The following is a 21,289-nucleotide window of genomic DNA, read 5'->3' as shown; positions in this document are numbered from 1 at the left end:
TTTGCCTCCACAGGTTGCATACGACCTCGGATTAAGACGAATTTTATATCAAAATCAACCGCTTCGACAAGACGCACAACTTTCGTGTTGAAACGTTTTCCATTAGAGGCAATATTAATTGAGTTTCATGTCATTATTTAATCTGGTGTCAACACAAGCATCTCTGAAGTTGTCACAACTATTGTTTCCGAGCTCCGTTTTAAACCATCTTCATATCCATCTCGATCTCCTTAAAGAGAGCCATTCAGAGGTGACCTCCAATAATAAGTTGGAATTAGTCTTGATGCAGCCTATGCTAATTTTATGACTGTGCCACTTTTGAGCGTCAACACATGCCCCCCTGTTTTTCGGCATAGCTAGCGCGCCGAAAAATAACTTGTATGAAGTTTGTTCTAAGGACGATGTCAACACTCCATCGGCTATTTATATGTTCTTAGGACGATAAGTATATATCGTCCATGTTTATGCTAAGAGCGATAGTTATTTATCGGCCGTTGCCTATCTAGGCTTCTTGCCACACACTTGGGTGGTACTTCTTTAAATATTTTACATTGAGAGATCGAGGTAACAATGCCCCTTGTATGGATTCCACCAAATATGAATTTTCAGGAACCACTCTTGTAATCCTAAAAGGACCTTCCCAACTTGGAGACCACTTACCGAATTTTCTGTCTTTCGAACCGATTGGAGAATCACCTTCCACACGAGATCGCCAACTTGAAAAGTCTTCAACTTGACCTTTTTATTGTAAGCTCTTGCCACCCTCAACTTATCTCTCTCTATGGCCTCCAAAGCAGCCAAACGTTTATTGGCGACTTCATCAATATTGTTCATCATCAAGTTATAAAAGTCCACTGCCGATAAATCATTTTGTTTGGCTATTCTCAAAGCATTCAAATTCACTTCCACTAGTAAAACGGCCTCTTGAGCATATACGAGCTCATATGGAGTTACCTTTGTAGCACCATGCCTTGAGATTCTGTGTACCCACAAAGCTTCAGACAGTAGCTCATGCCATCTCCTTGGATTATCCTCAATCTTCTTCTTGATGAGCTTGATTAATATTTTATTGCTAGACTCAGCTTGTCCATTGGCTTGGGCATAATATGGAGAGGAATTAAGCAACTTTATCTTATATGATTCGGCAAATTCTCTAACTTGATGTGACATAAAGGATGAACCTTGGTCTGTAGTTAATGTTTGAGGAATGCCGAATCTATGAATAACGCGCTCAATTATGAATTGAATTACCTCTGTATGAGTCATATTTTTGAGTGGTATTACTTCATACCATTTAGTGAAATAATCAGTCGCCACCAACATGAACCGATGCCCCTTTGAAGAAGAAGGATGAATCTCTCCAATAAAGTCTAATCCCCAACCTCTAAAAGGCCACGGCTTGATAATAGGATGTAACATAGCAGCGGGAGCCAACTGAATATCACCAAACTTTTGACAAGCTTCACATCCTTTATAATACCGGAAGCAATCATTAACCATTGTCGGCCAATAAAACTCAGCATGTCGTAATAACCATTTCATCTTGGGAGCCGACTGATGAGTGCCACAAATACCTTCATGGACCTCTCCCATAGCAACTCTCACTTGGTCCTCGTCCAAGCACTTTAAAAGAACATCATCAACCGTTCGGCGATAGAGACCATCATCTCTCATTGTGTATTTGAAAGCCATACGCCGAACAGTCCTGTCCACCCTCTTACTAGGATCACACAAATAATCAATTATGGGTTTCCTCCAGTCTTGATTTTCTCCTTGTCTCGGCGTCCAATAAGCGTCGGCTCAAATAAGTAATAGCATGCTCCTTTCCTTCGGTCTCTTGAGTCAAAACAGCACCAATAACACCTTCCTCTGCCGCAATATAAAGCTTAAAGGGCTCTCTATGTTTGGGAGCTTTCAACACCGGAGGAGTGCACAAATAACTTTTTATCATATCAAATGCTTCTTGCTGTTTTGCCCCCCAAGTAAAACTGGCATCGTCCTTTAACCAAAGAATGGAGTGAATGCATCAACCTTCCCTGACAAGTTGGCTATGAATCTCCTTAAAAATTGACTTTGCCAAGGAACTTTTGCATATCTCTCTTGCATGTTGGAGCCTCCAACTTTTGTATAGCTTCTATCTTTTTGGGATCAATCTCTATGCCATCTTGATGAATAATAAACACAAAAACTTTCCATCCGATACACCAAAAGCACATTTTAAAGGATTCATCTTTAGTCCATATTTTTTCATTCTCTCAAAAGCTAAGTGCAAATCGGCTAGATGAGATTCAAAAGCATCCGATTTGACAACAATATCATCAATATAAACCTCAAGTATAACACCAAGCAAATCATGAAAAATTAAATTCATAGCCCTTTGATACGTGGCACCGACATTTTTTAATTCAAAGGTCATCACTGTCCACTCAAATAAACCAAGGAAACCGGGACACCGAAAAGCCATCTTGGACATGTCCTCTTCGGCCATAAAAATCTGGTTATACCCCGCATTACCATCAAGAAAGCTAATGACCTTATGTCCAGAAGCATCATTAATAAGCATATCAGCTATTGGCATAAGATACTCATCTTTAGGTCTAGCTCTATTCAAATCTCTAAAATCAATGCACTCCCTCAACTTGCCAGAGCCTTTCTTCTCTACTGGTACAATGTTAGAAATCCACTCGGCATACCAGCAAGGTCTAATAAAATTAGCTTTAAGCAAACGACCGATCTCTTCCTTGATCCAACATACGTTTTTGGATTAAACTTTCTGGCCGATTGCTTGTATGGTCTAAAACCGGCCTTTATAGGTAAACGATGCTCCACTAGCTCTCGGCTTAAACTTGGCATCTCATGATATTCCCATGCAAAGCAACAAACATATTCTTTCAATAGCTCGATCAACTTAGCTTTATGATCGGCTCTTAAATTTTTGTTTACAAATGTCGGCCTAGGAATTGAACCATCTCCTATATCTATCTCTTCTAATGGATCGGCCGATGTAAAACCTTGTCCTAATTTATCCATATCATCTAACTCTTCTATGGACTCATACATATCGTTCTCATTGGACCGATATTCTACAAGACGCTTTTGTAACCACTCTGAGTTAGGATCCATTTAAATACATCATACCTTGGAGCCGATTATCGCCAACCGGCTTTAAAGAAACGGGCACAAAACCACTTTTTGTGGCGCTAAGAAAATCAAATTCTGACAAGTCGCGCCCCGTCAAGCAAGTAGCATTGGGATGTTGCCAATCCACCGATGCATCGGCCAAAGCAACACAAGCTGAATTATCCGCATGAATGACTTCTACTTCATCATCAACCCATTGAATTAATAACTGGTACATAGTAGATGGCACGCATTGGTTTGCATGAACCCAATCGCGGCCTAATATCACATTGTAGTTACCTTGCACCTCGGAGACAAAGAATGCAGTGGCCAAAGTTTTGCTTCCCACCGTAAGCTCCACATACATTACACCTTTGGCTTCAGTTTTCTCTTTGCCTTCAAATCCATTAAGCACCATGTTGATCTTTATTAACTCTTCATCACGCAGCCCCAATTTTTTGAAGACCGAATATGGCATAAGATTCACCACAGCACCACCATCGACAAGCATTCTAGCAACCAGCGATCCATTAATATGACCTTTAAGGAACAATGGCTTCAAGTGCGTCACCGGTTCTTTTGGCTTCTTGAATATAGCATTTTTAGGACCAAAATCTAGCTGAGCTACTTCCCCTTCTTCATCTATAGCACGAAATTCAGCGGGTAAGTAATACACCATATTAATATCCATACCTTCATGAACTGGTGTAGACTCATAATCAAGCATTTCATCTCCTTCCGCAAGCATGTCCACTGACTCCGAAATATCTCCAAGGGAAGAGGAAGTAGTAGGCAAAGTGGACGATGTAATAGTAGCCGCATCGTCCTCCGTTGGTGGTGCAGGTGTTGCTATGATCAATGCAGAAGCTTCTATCTTTTCCTTTTGCTTTGGCCTCCACACTTTTTTTGGGGTTACCATGGGACGGCTTTCATTGAATAATTTATCCCTTAGATTTTCTGCTTCTTGTTCCTCCTTCTCATGACTCCTCATGCGCTGCAATCTCCTTTTTTGCGCCTTGGTCAGACCGGAAGGACACCACTTAGGCTGAGTATATTTTGGATCCCTCGACTTGGCCTTGCTTGTGCTAGCTTCATGATCATTAGCCATGGGGCCTTGCTGGACCGCAGCCACATCTTTATTAGAATTAGCCGGATTATCAACAATAATTGGCTCTTTGATTATTAATTCTTTAGTGCCTATCATAATAGTTTCACCACTAGTACTCTTCTCCTTTTTCTTGCTAGGCTCTGAAATTTCAGCACTTGGTGATTTGGCACGCCACACTTGCCTGCTGACCCTTTTTTGATTACCTTGCATTGGCCGATTGACACCATTGTTCAAACGGCCTCGTGTGGGATAAGAAAGCCTCTCATGAACGAGCCTCCTTGGTTCTGCGCAACCCGAATGAAAAGCATAAGGGGCCATTGGGGGCTGCCCCCATCCTCCATTGAAGTGTCCCATGTAGTATGGCGCATAGGGGGGTGGCGCCATCCATGGTCCCGGTGCCCATGACCCATATGGCCTTGCATGATGCTGAAATTCTTCCCGAGGAGGTGACCTTGAGCGCTTCAAATTTGACCGGTTAGAGCTAGAACCGGCCGCTTGATTGGCATACTTGGACAACAACATATCAAAAGTTGGCTTGATTTTCTTGCGCTGCACTTTAGCTTCTTTCGTCTTCCACTTGCCAACCTCTGGACTCTTGGGCTTAACAAATTTTACATGAGTGTTCTCTTGCACTTGTGGTTACCCCCCGAGTGTAGGATTCTTGATGGTGATCTTGATTATCTCCTTGCCATTGGATTGCTTGTCAAGCACAACTTGTCTCCCCAAGACCTTGTCGCTCTCCTTATTTTTCCTGGGCTCACCAACGACAATATTATCCTTATTAGCTGATTAGGCTATGCTGGGCCGAATTAACATCGTCTTCCCCTCCAAATCCATGGTGTTCATTGGGAAAGGCTGCTTATCAACTTGCACCTCAGAAAAATTCAATCGTCTGTCATTAATGACCGATTGTATCTGTCATCGAAAAACATTACAATCATTAGTAGCATGAGAAAAAGAATTATGATACTTGCAATAAGCACGCCGTTTCAGCTCTTCAAATGGCGGTAAAGTATGAGATATTCTAATAATCTTCGCTTGCAATAAAGCATCAAATATTCTATCACACTTAGCAATGTTGAAAGTAAATTTCATCTCTTCATCACGATTCTCATGAATCGACTTTAAATCATTGCAAGTAAATGGTTTGGCCTTAGATGGCCAAACAAATTCAGCAGCATAAATACCACCCTCATCGTCCGAGTGGTCACTATCATACTCAACCATATTCATCTTAGGACGATCAGTTTTATATCTATGCACCACTTTAAGATCTTTGCTTCGGCTTTCTTGAGCCAAAGCCCTTTGCAAGACTTGGTTGATATTTAAAAACTCATGTCCTTCTAGCCTTTCTCTAATGTGAGTTCTCAAACCACTAAGCACAAGATCAGCCAAATCCCTCTCGGTTATCATCAAACTATAGCACCGGTTTTTTGTCTCTCTAAATCTCTTCACGTAATCGGAGACTGATTCATCATGCTTTTGTCTAACCGATGTAAGATGTGACAACTTAAGCTCATTATCACCACTATAAAAATGATCATGAAACTTTTGTTCCAAGTGAAACCATGTAGTAATAGAACCGGGTGGTAACGCAGAAAACCACGAGAAAGCAGTACCGGTTAAAGATAAAGGAAAATAACGTATTCTCCACTCATCTCGTGAACTTGCCTCACCTAATTGTGCCAAGTACTGACTAACTTGCTCCCAGGTGGTTTTTGTGCCCTCTCCATTAAACTTAACAAAATCTGGAATTTTATATCTCGGAGGGCATTGAATTGCATCAAAGTATTCTGGATATGGCTTTTGGTAAATACGGTTCCTTGGTAACTCAACTCCAAAATTCTCTCGGAGCATCTTAGCCATCTCCTCTCTAAGATTAGCTAGACCATCATCCACAGTGGACGAAGAAGCTTGTGGCCATGGCATAGGAGGAGTAGGGTTAGTAGATGCAGGTGTGAATTGTGGCATGTATGCCGAATTGTAATTCGACAGTGATCTAACAACGTTTGCACCTATGGGTAGGGCTTGGTTCGGCGTCACCACCGAACTTGGCATACTCATGATAGGATTAATGGGTGCAGCAACAATTTGATTTGCTTGGGTAGGGTAATAAGTCATCAGCATGGGAGGCGCCGATGAAATAGGTAAAGCCAAATTAGGGTTTTGCACGCTAGCAGCTATACCACCATTACCACTAGATGATTGAGATATATTTTTCTGAGCATTATTATTTTCTATGAAAGTTTGATAGACCAGATTGTTACCATCAACAATACGACTCTCAATCTCAACCCACTGCTCAGGAGAAAAGGTAGTACTCACAGAGGATTTAACCTGCTCGGTTTGAAGAGGAGGGAACTTGATTTCTTCAATCGGAGTGATGTTGCCTTGGCGATCCTTCTTGAACTTTGCAAGGAACTCCTGCAAATCCTTCTCTTCGCGCGCCTTCTTCTACTCCTCATAGATTTGGCGATGATCGGCCGATATCTCATCAAGACTAGGCTTAATGATGTTATCGGCGTCTACCTCAGATGGCTTGGGAAGATCGGACATGGTGGATGATGATGATTGATTTTCAGTCCCCAGCGGAGTCGCCAAAAAGTGTGTTTGCACACGAACACATCACGTGTACCCTTGATGCCGGGGGTGATGCACCGTAGCTCACGTCGAAGGAGTTTCACCGGAAGCGCGATTCGCAAGTCGACCGGCGAGAGCTTTTGAGGACCCGAAACCCCACACTCCCGGGAGGGACCCCGTCGGGGAGTGCGGCGGCTATGGGATGCCCTAGGTCGGTCCAACCGCCCCTAGAGCCTCGTGATTCGCAGCTCTCCAACACAAAGAACGACGAAGAACGAGGAAGCAAAAACGGGGGAGGGACAAAACGTAGATGTAAAAGTAGTAGATGTGTTTTTGCGATTGTGTGTTGTTCAATCGGCCGTCACCTCTCATCTATTTATGAGGCGGCTAGACTTCCCGTACAAGAAAAGGACTAAAAATTCCGTCCAAAACATCAAAAACCCTAACCTAACTCGGACAGGAATCTTTGGTAATTTCCCGGATAAACTCGGTCCCACCGATTGGTCCGTTTCGGTCCCACCGAGTGAACGTTGCCAACCCTCTGTATCCTTCTGTAATTTCTCGGGTCAACTCGGTCTCAACGATTGGTTTGCTTTGGTCTTACCGAGTGAACATTGCCAACTCTCTATTAAATTTTCGGACCAACTCGGTCTCACCGATCAAATCAACTCGGTCGGTCCGAAATGACTCTGCAGCTTTTGTTTCTTACCTTGTTTTGCCTCCACAGGTTGCATACGACCTCGGATTAAGACAAATTTTATATTAAAATCAACCGCTTCGACAAGACGCACAACTTTCGTGTTGAAACATTTTCCATTAGAGGCAATATTAATTGAGTTTCATGTTATTATTTAATCTGGTGTCAACACAAGCATCTCTGAAGTTGTCACAACTATTGTTTCCGAGCTCCGTTTTAAACCATATTCATATCCATCTCGATCTTCTTAAAGAGAGCCATTCAGAGGTGACCTCCAATAATTAGTTTGAATTAGTCTTGATGCAGCCTATGCTAATTTTATGACTATGCCACTTTTGAGCGTCAACAGATAGCATCAAGACAACTACACACAAGATGTAATGACCATGTTGCCAATGTGATGAACCCTTTTTGTCTATAAAAGAAGGTCCGTGAATATCTAGGCATGGGTCGACACTTTTCTCACGCTTACACAGTAGTTGCACCTTGCTCACATTTTTCTGGCAAGATGCGCTTGTAACTTGAGCCCCAAGTCAATCCACCAAACATGCAGGAGTAGGATTTTACGCCTCCACGGCGGCCTGAACCTGAAGAAACCTCGTGTGCGAACTCTTGGATTTGCTCACCGTGCTCGTCGATCTCCCAAGCCGAACTGTAAAGGGGCCACGCTGGTCCCTTAGATTGTCGTACCCCGACATCTTTGGCGCACCAGGCAGGGGGGTCGCTTGTGCGGTTCTACTCCCGCAGTCTTCGTGCAAGTTTCGCCGTCTTCTTCGTCCATGGTGCCAAAGAAGTAGAGTGCAGCGGTGGGTCCACCGTCCGCCTCCAAGCTGTTGGCCCAGACGCCTCCGGCGGATGGGGTCGGCAACGAGCGCTCTCCACACACTTCCGATGACAAGCGTCGTACTCGCTCTGCCGAAAGCCAAGACTCGCGCGTCCCCATGTTGAGAGGCGGCACTGCAACCCATGGGGTCCCAACGGCTACATCCAAGGACGATGCCACGAGATACAAGACAAACAGAGTTGCGGGGCGCGTGCCGAGGCCATCACAAGATGGAAACGAGACGCTTCCCCCTAACGACGTCGACCCTAGCCAATGGCCAGACAAGGAGCATGTGCACCATTCTCATGGTACACATGACCTGTCGCCACGTCAAACTGCTGGCGAGCATCGACCGCGGCAGTGGGATAGAGATGCAGCTCCTTCTGGCTCACATAAAAGTCGAGGCACCTCTCAGTCCTTGCGGCAGTCATGTCCAAATCGCCGGCGGAGGCACTAGCATAGGTGGCATTATTGTTGAACCTTCCTCCGGCTCCGGAGAAGATGGATGAGTGGCGTGCCACCATCCAGAGCCTCGTGGGCTACGCCAACAACGTTGGGGTGCGATCGGCGGGGCCCTCTCAGTGGCAGCCAATGGCGTCAGTATGAGGGGCTGGTGAGCAAACCATGGGTGGTGCACTAACGGTGCAATCTCCTCCCTGGCAAGTACGACAGAGCCAGCGGGTCGACACCGGTGATGATGCATTTATGGTGTCGTCTGACCCACAAGGCCACCAGAACCGCCGCCAAGATTAGCTCTAGCTCATCGATGACTGGCGCATCGAGGATGCTCGAACTACCATTGAGCGTGCTGGGAAGCACGCCGTCCATCGGACATGCGAGAAGGGCCAATTGTTAATGAGCCTGCGCCAGGGTTCCCTGGGTGCCTGCCCAATGATGTGGGCTGCCTAGCATTTACCCGCGAGCTGCGCAAGTTCAGTGGCCCTCTTCCCGGGATTTTAGGCCTGACTTGCCGGAGAAATACGACTGCAAGCTCAATCCGTCCGAGTTTCTCAGGATTCACACCATCACGGTGCAAGCTGCTGGTGGTAGAGACCACAAGGCACTCGCCAACTCTTTTCCATTGGCGCTCAAGCCCAACGTGAGATCTCGGCTGGTGAACTTGCCGAAGGGCTCTATTTCTTCTTGGTCAGACTTGTGTCATGTGTTCATTGGGACCTACATCAGGGGCCACGAGCCTCTGGGCAGCCCAGCAACCTCCACTTGATTCTACAGAAGGATGGCAAATCCCTTCGTAAGTACGTCCAGAGGTTTAGCCGTGTGCACCACAACATCCCTGATATACACCCTGATGATGTGTTTGCTTCATTCCATGCGAATGTTCACAATCGCGGGATGCGGTCTCAGTTGAATATCGAGCAGGCTAAGACCGTCAACGACTTGTACACCTTGGCGGACCAGTGTGCACGTGGTGAGGAGGGGAGGAGACTTCCCGAGGAGGATGCCGGAGCCGAGGTTGGTTCTGAGGACGACGACGTGTCGGAGTAAATGGCCACGGGTAGCCTAACCGACTCCCCCTGGCTCTTCAAAAAATTATTAGGCCAATCGAGCCTTCAAGCACCCAGAGCACGGGGCCGCCTTCCTCTGGCCGGCTATCCCCAAGGCCGACTACCAGAAGGCGACCCGGCCTCAAAAACCTTCCCGAAAAAAGCTACGAGATGGCCGACTCCAGGAAGCCGGCCCCAAGAGGACCGACTCCCAGAAGCCGGCCATGAAGAAGGCCGACTCCCAGACGCCGGCCAAGACTGCACCCACACAACGGTGATAAGACGGGGCGTGGCCACGGTATAGCCTACCACCCCCGAATCCCGGAACATGCATGGCCACAGGGCGCCGTACGGGTCAGCCATCCCCCGTCCGGCGCGGCACTGTAGCCATGTTAACCACGACGTCACCCATGACAGGCGCTAGTACGGCCCGCGGGCGGCGGGCCCCTTCAGCCAGAGAGACGCTCGAAGGCGGCCCGGCCTCCCCTAGTCGGCCTGAGGCGTAGCCGGCTCCCAATAGCCGGCTACCTCCCTCCCTCGAAACATGTGCATCATTAAGGAGACAAGACGAGGTGAGGCTACAGTGAGAGCCCGCTAGGCGGCGGCACTGTAGCCACGCTTACCTCGACAAAGCCCTCGTCATCAGGGGTGAGGCAACAGTGACCAGCCGCCAACAAGGCCCCCAGGCGGTGGGGCCGGCCTGTCGGCCAAGAGGCCGACAGCCGGCGGGACCCACCAGTCGGCGGGCCCTAACGGCCAGCGGAGAAGCCGGCGAGCACAGACACTGACGGCTGGGACCCGCACCCAGCCGGATTACCATTGTACCCCTGGGGGATAGGCCTACATAAATCCCCGGGGACACCCATGCAAAGGGTTGAGCTGATAGAGTTTTACACACCACATAGAGAGAAACGGAGAGCTAGCCTTGCCCTTCTTCTTCCCCTAGCCAAACAGCTCAAGGAGCACTTGTAGCTACTTGTGTTGATCTAGTGATCATGCGGAGACCCCGCAGAGCAGGACTAGGGGTGTTATCTCCACGGAGAGCCCCGAACCTGGGTAAGATTCGCCGGCGTGCATGTCTTCGCCTTATCCCGTTTCCAGGCACCGGCGATGTCTTACTGGCTCCCGCAATGATAAGCCACCCGTTGGCATATGTCGCACCTACCACATGACATTTGGTGCCCACCGTGGGGCCAGGTGCACCGTCGTCCGGAGACCTGTTCTGGACGGGAACCCTTTTCCTCCCCCGCGAGCGTAGCCAGCCCGCTACGCCCGATGGTGCTTGCCCTGACGCGCTGCAAGGCGTCGACGACGCCTGCGCGGCGAGCTGCCTCGCCGACCTTCTTGGCGAGACTCGCATCTCCGACGAGCCCGCGTCCGAAGCGGGCACAGACTACCCCGAGAGCCGCCTCGTCAGCCTCCTCGACTAGCTTCACGTCTCCAGCGAGCTTGCTGTGGACTTGAAGTCGGTCGGCTCCACCGACCCGATGCTTGTCGACTCCGACACGGCATCGCTTGATGCCTTCCCCACCGACGTGGTGATCATCGACGACCCTCTCCCTCGAGCCGACAGTGGCAGCAGCGCTGTCACTGAGGTGCTGGTCATCAGCCACGGCGCCGTCTTGGGCGAGAACGCCCACGACGCCCTACAAGTGGCGCTGCACGACTTGTCCGTCCCCATCCCGGCCGATGCCGACGCCGAGACTCTGGAGGCACGCCGCCTCGCCCTCATCGCGGAGGGCCAGAAGATAGCATCCATGAGACGCCTCACTGAGGCTCACCAGCGCGAAGTCGACCGCGCCGCCTTTGGTACGCCGCCTCCTGGCGGGCCGAGCCGAGCCGGCCTCGTCAAGAAGCACGGCGCGGCCATCGCCAGCATGCTGGAAGCAGACCGCCCAGTCTACGCCTCGCCACTCGAGAACCTGCGTGCCGCTCAGCCGGCCGTAGACGAGCTGAACGGACTGGGGGCTGACGAGCTCCCCTACATGACTAGACGCATCCAGCAGCTGATCGACGCGGCCGCAGAACGGCATGAAGCCGGCGCCCGCGCTGAGAGTCCTCCCCCACGCCGAGAACACGCCGCGACATCCCGGACGCCGACTGCAAGCGGCGCCCGCGCAAGGAAAGACAAGGAGCCGGCTGCTAGCCGCAGCCGGACTCGGGTCACCATTGAGCGCGATGCAGAAGGCCGCCCCCGAGTGGTGGAACGACAAGGCAATCCGCCTCCCCCCGCCTCGTGGGGAGAGATATCCCACCCCGCCGCCTGTCACGCATCCGACTCTCGGTGGCCGACTAGGCCACCGCGAAGGAGTCGGCGAGAATGATGCCCGCCACCGGATCGACCGTCTAGCGCGATCCCTGGCGCTAGAAGAAGAAGATGATGTCGGCCCGCCTTGCTTTGGCCCCCGCATCCGCGACGAGCCCTTCCCCAAAGGGTTCTCACTCCCAAGAGATAGGCCAAAATACAACGGCTCCGTGAAGCCGGAAGATTGGTTCATCAACTACTCTACCGCAGTCAGCATAGCAAACGGCAACAGGCGCGTTGCCATGAAGTACGTCCCTCTCATGCTTCAGGGCACGGCACGCACCTGGCTGAACATCCTCAAGCCCTACAGCGTCAACAGCTTGCTAGACTTCACAGAAGTCTTCATCCGCAACTTCACCAGCACATACAAGCGGCCTCCCAAGCCCCGCCAGCTCTTCTTATGCGTCCAAGGGCCCAGCGAATCGACTCGCGACTACCTCACGCGTTGGGCCGAGCTCCGCAACTCCTGCGAGGGGGTGCACGAGGTTCAAGCCATAGAGTACTTCACCGCCGGGTGCCGAGAGGGCACCCTCCTCAAGCACCGACTCCTCTGCAACGAGCTGACCACCCTCGATGAGCTGCTAATCATAGCAGACAAGTACGCCATGGCCGACTCCTCGATGAAGACCGAGCTCCGAGTGGACGCCTCTGGAAAGGTGCTCGCTCCAGCTCCCAAGACGCCGGCTGGTGACTCCAACCGACGCCCCTACCAGAACGACCACAAGCACAAGGCCCCTATGCCGCCTTCCACCAGTCGGCAAGTAGCCACCGTCGAAGACGAACAGCCCGAAGAGCGGCCCGCTCCCAAGAAGAAGGGCAGCAGGCCGGCTTGGCACCCGGCCTTCTCCTACGAGCAAACTCTCGATGCCCCCTGCAAGTTCCATAGTGGCGCGAAGCCGTCCAACCACACGACCCGGAAGTGCCATTGGCTCACGCGGATCTCCAAGGGCGAGGGGCTGGTGCCGCCTCCGCCTCCTGGCCCGCCGCCTCCAGCCCCTCAGCAGCCGGCTGTTCGACCAGCAGCCGGCTGTTCGACCAGCAGTCGGAGCCATTCAGGATGAGTTCCCAGATGAGCACGCCGCGTACGTCGTCTTCACGAGCCAGATTGAAGACAAGCGTAGTCGGCGCCGACAGCACCAAGAAGTCAACGCGGTCGCCTCCAGCAACCCCGAGTTCATGCATTGGTCTGAAGGGCCTATCAGTAGGAGCCGGGCCGATCACCCAGAGGTGATGCCGTCTCCCGGCTCCTACGCATTAGTGTTGGACGCCACCCTCGCGACGGAAAGGCGAGCTGCCCATTTCTCCCGCGTGCTGATTGATGGTGGAAGCAGCATCAACATACTGTACTGCGACACCATGGAGAAGTTGAACCTCAAGGCGAAGCAGCTCATGCCGAGCCCGACTGTGTTCCATGGCATCGTACCCGGCCTGTCCTGTTCCCCAATCGGCAAGATCAAGATGGATGTTCTCTTCGAAGACAAGGATCACTTTCGCCGAGAAGCGATCTGGTTTGAAGTAGTGGATCTAGAAAGCCCTTACCACGCCTTGCTTGGCCGACCTGCCCTGGCCAAGTTCATGGTTGTGCCCCACTACGCCTACCTCAAGATGAAGATGCCGAGTTCAAAGGGGATCATCACTATAGCCGGAGACTACAAGAAGTCCATCGAGTGCGCTGCGGCCAGCAGCCGACTGGCCGAGTCCCTCGTGATTGCTGAAGAGAAGAAGATGCTGGACCGAGTCGTGGCCATGGCCGGCAAGCAGCCGGCCCTGTCCCCCAGCCCCAAGGAATATGATGCTCATGGCTCCTTCCAGCCGGCCAAGGAGACGAAGAAGATACCTCTGGACCTGGAGAACCCGGAGAGGTTTGCTGTCATTGGTGCAAACCTGGACAGTAAATAGGAAGGCGAGCTCATCGACTTCCTCCGTGAGAATCGAGACATCTTTGCATGGTCCCCAAAGGACATGCCGGGTGTTCCGAAGGATTTCGCCGAGCACAAGCTACACGTCCGAGCGGACGTGAAACCAGTCAAACAGCCTCTCCGCCGACTGTCGGAGGAGAAAAGAAGGATCGTAGGAGAAGAGATAGCCCGGCTCCTGGCCACCGGCTTCATTATGGAGGTGTTTTTTCCAGAGTGGCTTGCCAACCCGGTCTTGGTGTTGAAGAAGAACAATAAATGGCGTATGTGTATAGATTACACCAGCCTCAACAAAGCCTGCCCCAAAGATCCGTTTGCCCTACCACGGATCGATCAAGTGATAGACTCCACAGCTGGATGCGAGCTGTTGAGTTCCTTGGATGCTTACTCAGGATACCACCAGATCAAGTTGGACCCAGCCGACCACCTGAAGATCGCCTTCATCACACCATTCGGAGCTTTCTGCTACCTGACTATGACATTCGGCTTGCGAAATGCCGGTGCCACTTTTCAGCGTTGCATGCAGAAATGCCTCCTCAAGCAACTCGGTAGAAATGCCCACGTCTATGTAGACGATATTGTGGTGAAGACGGAGAAGCGCGGCACCCTGCTGGAAGACCTCAGAGAAACATTTGCCAACTTGCGCCGATTCCAGATCAAGCTCAACCCTGAGAAATGCGTGTTCGGAGTACCAGCCGGCCAGCTTCTAGGATTTTTGGTCTTCGAACGCGGCATTGAGTGCAACCCAGTGAAGATCAAGGCCATGGAGAGAATGGAGATTCCTACCAAGTTGCGAGACGTTCAGAAGTTTACCGGGTGCCTGGCCTCCCTAAACCGCTTTATCAGTCGACTGGGGGAGAAGGCTCTCCCCCTGTACCGACTCATGAAGAAGTCAACCCACTTCGAGTGGAACGACCAAGCAGACCAAGCTTTCCACGAGTTGAAGAAGATGCCGACCACACCACCTGTCCTGGCAGCGCCGACTGAGAAAGAGCCCATGCTCCTTTACATTGCTGCGACTAGCCGAGTGGTCAGTACAGTCATCGTGGTCCAGCGCCCAGAAGAAGGCCGAGCTCAGTTAGTCCAGAGGCCGGTGTATTATTTAAGTGAAGTACTGTCCACCTCGAAGCAAAACTACCCGCATTACCAGAAGATGTGCTATGGAGTGTACTTCGCCGCCAAGAAGCTGAAGCCCTACTTTCAAGAGCATCCCATCACGGTCGTATGCACTGCCCCGCTTGCCGAGATCATACGCAGCCAGGATGCATCCGGCCGGGTGGCTAAGTGGGCCATTGCGCTGGCTCCTTACACGATCTTCTACCAGCCCCGCATCGCCATCAAGTTCCAAGCATTGTCTGACTTCCTTGTCGACTGGGCCGAGACCCAGTACCTACCGCCGGCTCCCGACTCCACTCATTGGCGGATGCACTTCAACGGATCCAAGATGCACACCGGATTGGGAGCCGGCATCGTCCTCACCTCTCCCAAGGGCGACAAGCTCAGATACACATTGCAAATCCATTTTGCCGCCTCCAACAATGTGGCTGAGTACGAGGCGCTCATACACGGGCTCCGGCTAGCCAAAGAACTCGGCATACGCCGGATCCTGTGTTATGGCGACTCGGATTTGGTGGTCCAGCAGTCATCTGGCAACTGGGACGCCAAGGACGCAAACATGGCGAGCTATCGATTCCTCGTCCAGCAAATCAACGGATACTTTGAAGGGTGCGAGTTCCTCCACGTGCCACGGGCCGACAACGAGCAAGCAGATGCCCTGGCACGGATCAGCTCCACCCGACAAGCTATACCAACCGGCGTCTCTCTCCAGCACCTCCTCAAACCGTCTGTCAAGCCGTCTCCAGAATCGGATTCTATCTTCGTACCGCCTGCGCCTGATGCAGTCGGATCCGACTGGGGGAACCCAGCAGGCGGCTCGGGGACTTCGACAAGCGGCCCAGGGACTGCCGTAGTCGCACCCGGCTCGGGGACTTCAGAACCAGGCCCGGGGACTGCAGCAGTCGGCCCGGGGACTGCAGCAATCGACCCGGGGACTGCAACGACACAACAGGCGGTGGCCGACTCCAACTCTCCACCGCCCAACCCACCCACCCGGGTCACAGTAGCCGTACTGACAACAGAAGAAGTAACAACTCCATCATGGGCCCAGCCCATCCTCAACTTCCTAGTAAACAGAGAGCTGCCGACTAATGAGATCTCGACAAGACTAGTTCAACGCCGAGCCGGAGCATACGCAATAATAAACAGAGAACTTGTTAAGCGTAGCGTCACTGGAGTCTTCCAGCGCTGCGTCGAGCCAGAGAAGGGCATAGCAATCCTCAAGGATATCCACCTAGGAGAATGCGGCCACCACGCAGCCTCAAGATCACTTGTCGCCAAAGCTTTCCGCCATGGTTTCTTTTGGCCGACTGCTTTGGAAGACGCCAAGGAATTAGTCAAATGCTGCAAAGGATGCCAAGTCTTCAGCTCCAAGCAACACCTGCCGGCTTCTGCACTCAAGACCATCCCCCTCACCTGGCCCTTTGCCGTTTGGGGGATGGACATGGTGGGCCCATTCAAGACAGCCCCCGGCGGCATGACACATCTGCTTGTCACCGTAGACAAATTCACCAAGTGGATTGAAGCGAAGCCAATCAAGAAGTTGAACGGGCCGACCGCCATGACATTCATCGCAGACATCACCACTCGGTATGGTATACCACACAACATCATCACCGACAACGGCACGAATTTTGCCAAGGGAGTACTAGCACGTTTCTGCGCGACACAGGGCATCCGACTGGACTTAGCGTCCGTTGCCCACCCGCAGTCAAACGGCCAGGTCGAGCGAGCAAACGGCCTCATCCTCTCCGGCATCAAGCCCCGACTGGTCGTACCACTGGAGCGTTCGGCCGGCTGCTGGCTCGATGAGGTGCCGGTGTCCTCTGGAGTCTGCATACTACCCCGAACAAGTCAACCGGCTTCACTCCTTTCTTCCTTGTATATGGTGCCGAGGCTGTCATCCCAACTGACATCGAGTTCGACTCGCCTCGGGTCACCATGTACACGGAGGCGGAGGCCAAGGAAGCGCGAGAAGACGGTGTCGACCTGCTGGAAGAAGGCCGGCTGTTAGCACTCAGCCGGTCCGCCATCTACCAGCAGGATTTGCGCCGTTACCACAACCGGAAGGTCAAGCCAAGATCCTTCCAAGAAGGCGATCTTGTGCTCCGGCTGATCCAGCGAACAACCGGCCAGCACAAGCTCTCGGCCCCTTGGGAAGGCCCTTTTGTCATCAGCAAGGCCCTAGGCAACGACTCCTACTACCTGATCGATGCACAGAAGCCGAGGGCACGCAAGAGGGATGATTCCGGCAAGGAGTCGGAACGACCATGGAACGCCAATCTCCTGAGAAGATTTTACAGTTAAAAGCAGTATGTATCATGCTACCTTTTTGTATTAAGTACAAGACAACGGGCCCCCTGAGGTGCACTCGGGGACTACCCTCCTTTATCTATGAATGGTGAATGTCATACCCATGAATGTACTATTACATTTGATTCTCTATCTGGCACCGGGTTCGACTAGTCGGCCCGGGGACTGGCCGCCTTGAGTTATATTAAAAGTTCTACCTGAAGTCAGACAAGTAGTGTGCCAGCACCCGAGCCCTCTCTTGTTGTAAGTCGCAGCTCGAAGAACCGACTGTCCGACTGGCAAGAGCCAAAGGCAGGAAAGGATGCCCACATGAAAAACGGCTAAGGACTAACGAACTTATATAACACAAGCCGGCCTCCAGCCATGCCTACCGGCTGTCAGAACAGCCGGCTGGCCGGCTTCCCAGTCACTTCGCTACAATCCAAGAAAGCTAGAGTACTTGCCCTCCCAACCGGCCAAGCACCTCTCCAGCCACAGACTGCAGAGCGGCTGTCCGGCTGGGAAGGCGGCAACCAAGGGAGGGCGGCAAAGGAAACAACCAAAGGATGAAAAGCAAAGAACAATGGAAAGCCAAACACATGCATGATTATATTTACACATAAGGCCTTCAACAGGCCGGCAGTCAATACAGTTTGAATACACCCCCAGTGGGTGGAACTGCGCAAACTTAACAAAATATTTTTCAAAGAGTAATAAAACAGGAAAGTAAAGGCGGCAGATTAGGCTAAGGGCGCAACAGGGGAGCCGGGCTGGTCAGTGGAGACGGCAGCGCCGGCTGGAGGAGTGGCCGGCTGGCGAGTCTCGGCTTGATCATCGCCGGCTGCAGGCGGTGCGCTCGCACGCGCCTTGTTGCTGGAGGCACGGTCAAGCTGAGGCTGGCCGACTGCTCCACCATCTGGCACAGCGTCTTCACCCTCCTCCTCCTCCTCCTCCTCGCCCTCGTCGCTGGAGTCGATCTCCTCCGCCGAGTCCTCGCCATCTGCTGGGTTCAGCCCGAACCACTCCTCCGGCTGGGCAACGCCGTTATCATGCACCTCAGGAGCAAAGAAGCTGGTGTCGGTGTAGTCGGCGATCGCCGAGGCACGCCGGATGATAGCCGGCCGCGCCGGCTCCAGCTCCGTGTCGGCCTCCTGCCGCCAGGTGGCCAGCTGGTCCAAGCTCAGCTCAGGATACCAGGCTTTGACGAACTCCAGCGCCCGCCTGGCGCCTGACCGAGCTGCTAAAGCCTTCCTGGCCTCGAAGCAGCTGGCCGCTACCTCCAGCCAGTCGGCAGTCCGACTGGGGGTGCGGGGAATCACCTCGCCGGGCCAGAGAGCGGCCAGCACCTGCGCCCCAACACGTTGAAGCCGGCGGAGCATGCGGTGAGCCGGCTGGAGGCGGGCTTGAATCGCCAGGAGCTGTTCCTCAAGCGACTGGCGAGCGTTCGGCGCGATCTCAGCGCCAGCCTGCCTTTGCGCCTCGCGGTGGGCCTCGACGACATGGTTGGCGGCAGTAGAGTAGCCAGGGAAGTACTCTGCACAAGAAAGTAAGTAAGAGAAAGAAAAGAAAAATACAAAGTTAGAGAATGAATCAAACGGCAAGCGGCAAGCAAGGAACCAAGAAGAAGGCGGCCTACCGTCAACCAAGTCTTCGATCTGGCCGTAGCCGTTGATCAACGACTGCCTCGCCTCGGCCCAGCTCGCCGCCTCGGTCTCGTATTCGGCTTGGAGGGTGGCCTCGCTATCCTGCACCGCCTTCAGGGCCGCCTTGTGGCTCTCCTCCTGGTCAGCCAGCTTCTTGACCAGGCGGTCACGCTCCTGAGCCAAGGCGTCGAACTCGGCTTCCTTAGCACGAAGGGCGGCCTGGGTCCCACCCAGCTGCTCCCTCAGTTTGGCGTTGGCCGCTGCAGATATGGCAGAGAAGAAAAGAGCAATAAGAAAGAAGTCGTCAAGAAAGACCGACCCGACTGCTCAGCAGTCGGCCCGAATCTCGAGGACTACACCAAGTGGGTGCGCTGACGCGCCCCCATGTGAGATAAAAGATGAAGCCTTACCCCGGCTCTCAGTTAGATCAGCAGTCTTCTGGGTCAGCTCCCGAGCCTGGGAGTTGAAGGCAGCCGCACGGAGGTTGTGGTAGTCCTGCAAGTCGGACAGAGAAGCGAATGAGAACAAGATAGCAAACAAAGCCTACCGAGAAGTTCCAAGCCGCCTGCTCAGCAGCCGACTCGGAACTCGGGGACTACACCCAGTGGGTGCGCTGACGCGCCCCCACGGAAGAAACCAAGATCAAGAAGCAAAAAAGGGAAGACTCACCCGAATGGCCGCCCGTGTCGCGAGGAACTCGTCATTATACTGCCTCAGCACTGCGGCCTGGTACTGAAGCCGGTTCCGGACTTCTTGCGCCGCCACATTCACCACGGCCGTCCCACCACCCGGCGTCCACCCCGAACTGGCGCTGGCCGTCTCCACGTCCTGGGCCGACGAGCTGGAGCCCGCGGCCTTCTGCGGGTCCGGAGCCGAAGTTGCCTTCCCCGCGCGATGGCGCGATGGCGACCGGACCACCAGGTCCGTCCTCACAGCCGGCTCGCCTCCAGCCGATTGCGCAGGCGGCGCGTTAGGCCGGCTGCCTTGGGCCGCCCCGGTCGGCGAGGGCGGTGCCGCCTCCCTCTCCTGGACGACGACGTCGTCCTCCCTCTCCAACTCCGGCAGGTCGCCGCCGGCTTCCTCCGGCGGGGGCTCCCGGATCTCAGGCGCCGCGACACGCAGGGGGGTGACAAGCAAGGCCCCCTCCGCTGCCGCTGCGGCTGCAGCCTCCGCCTGGGCCTTAGCCGCCGCGTCGGCTCGTGCCTTCACCGACTCCTCCGCCTCCTCCGGCGCCGCCTTGGCGGCAGCCTCCCTTAGCACTTCCGCCTCCCTCTCCTCCCGCGCCTCCCGCGCGTTTCGCTCCCTCGCCGCTTGAAGCTCGGCGCGGGGGTCCACACGACGGGTGCTCCCGGATCCTCCCGGCGATCCAACCACGGAGGCGGGAGCAACCCGCTCAAGAGAAAGCGGAGCCCTGATTTTTGAGCCAAGACAAGGATTCAGAAATCGACAAGAAAAGAAGGAGTATGCAAGAGAATCTACACTTACGCCGAAACCGTTTGCGGCTGCTTCACCACCTTGCGGAAGCGGGCCGCCTTCGCGGCCGCCTCATCCCGTCTGGTCGCCGCCGCAATGCCCTTGGGCTTCTTCGGCCAACTGCCAAACAAGCCCGACGCGGCCCGACACTTCTGCGCGCCGCCCCGAGTAGGCGGCGCGGCGGAGGAACCCGCGCCATGGTCGGACGCCGGCTGGCGGCGTGGGACGATTTCCGCCTCGTCGTCATCCGGCCAGTCGTCGAAGCTGGCTCCAAGCCCGGAGCCGCCTGCTTCGCCGCCTCCCGCCTCAGTGTTGTCGTCTATGGCGGCCGCCCCCAAGTCGGGGTCCTCCAAGTCATGCTCTGCCCGGTCGGGGAGAAATCGGCGATCTGCCCCCGCTGTCCCGGCCGCAGGTCGAAGGAGAGGGCTCTGCCAAGATGTGCCGACTGGTCAGAGTCGGCCAAGAAAAACTTGGTGACAAAACTAAAAGAAGAAAAGATAAAAAGCATACCGTAGGCGGGGGATGAGCACGGGAGGACGGCTCCTTGCCAAACTGCACTCTGCGGAGAGCTTGCAGTTCGCGAGATAATTCACCATATGAGCCACCTCGTCATGAGGCATCTCCTTGGTGCACATCCGACTTGATCGAGTTGGCCGCTCATCTGACAGATCAGATGAGGGCGGCTTTGAAGCGGGAGCACCCGGCGCATGA

This window comes from Aegilops tauschii, chromosome 1 (assembly GCF_002575655.3).
Source record: "Aegilops tauschii subsp. strangulata cultivar AL8/78 chromosome 1, Aet v6.0, whole genome shotgun sequence".
Taxonomy (NCBI): Eukaryota; Viridiplantae; Streptophyta; class Magnoliopsida; order Poales; family Poaceae; genus Aegilops; species Aegilops tauschii.
This window is presented reverse-complemented; position numbering follows the sequence as displayed.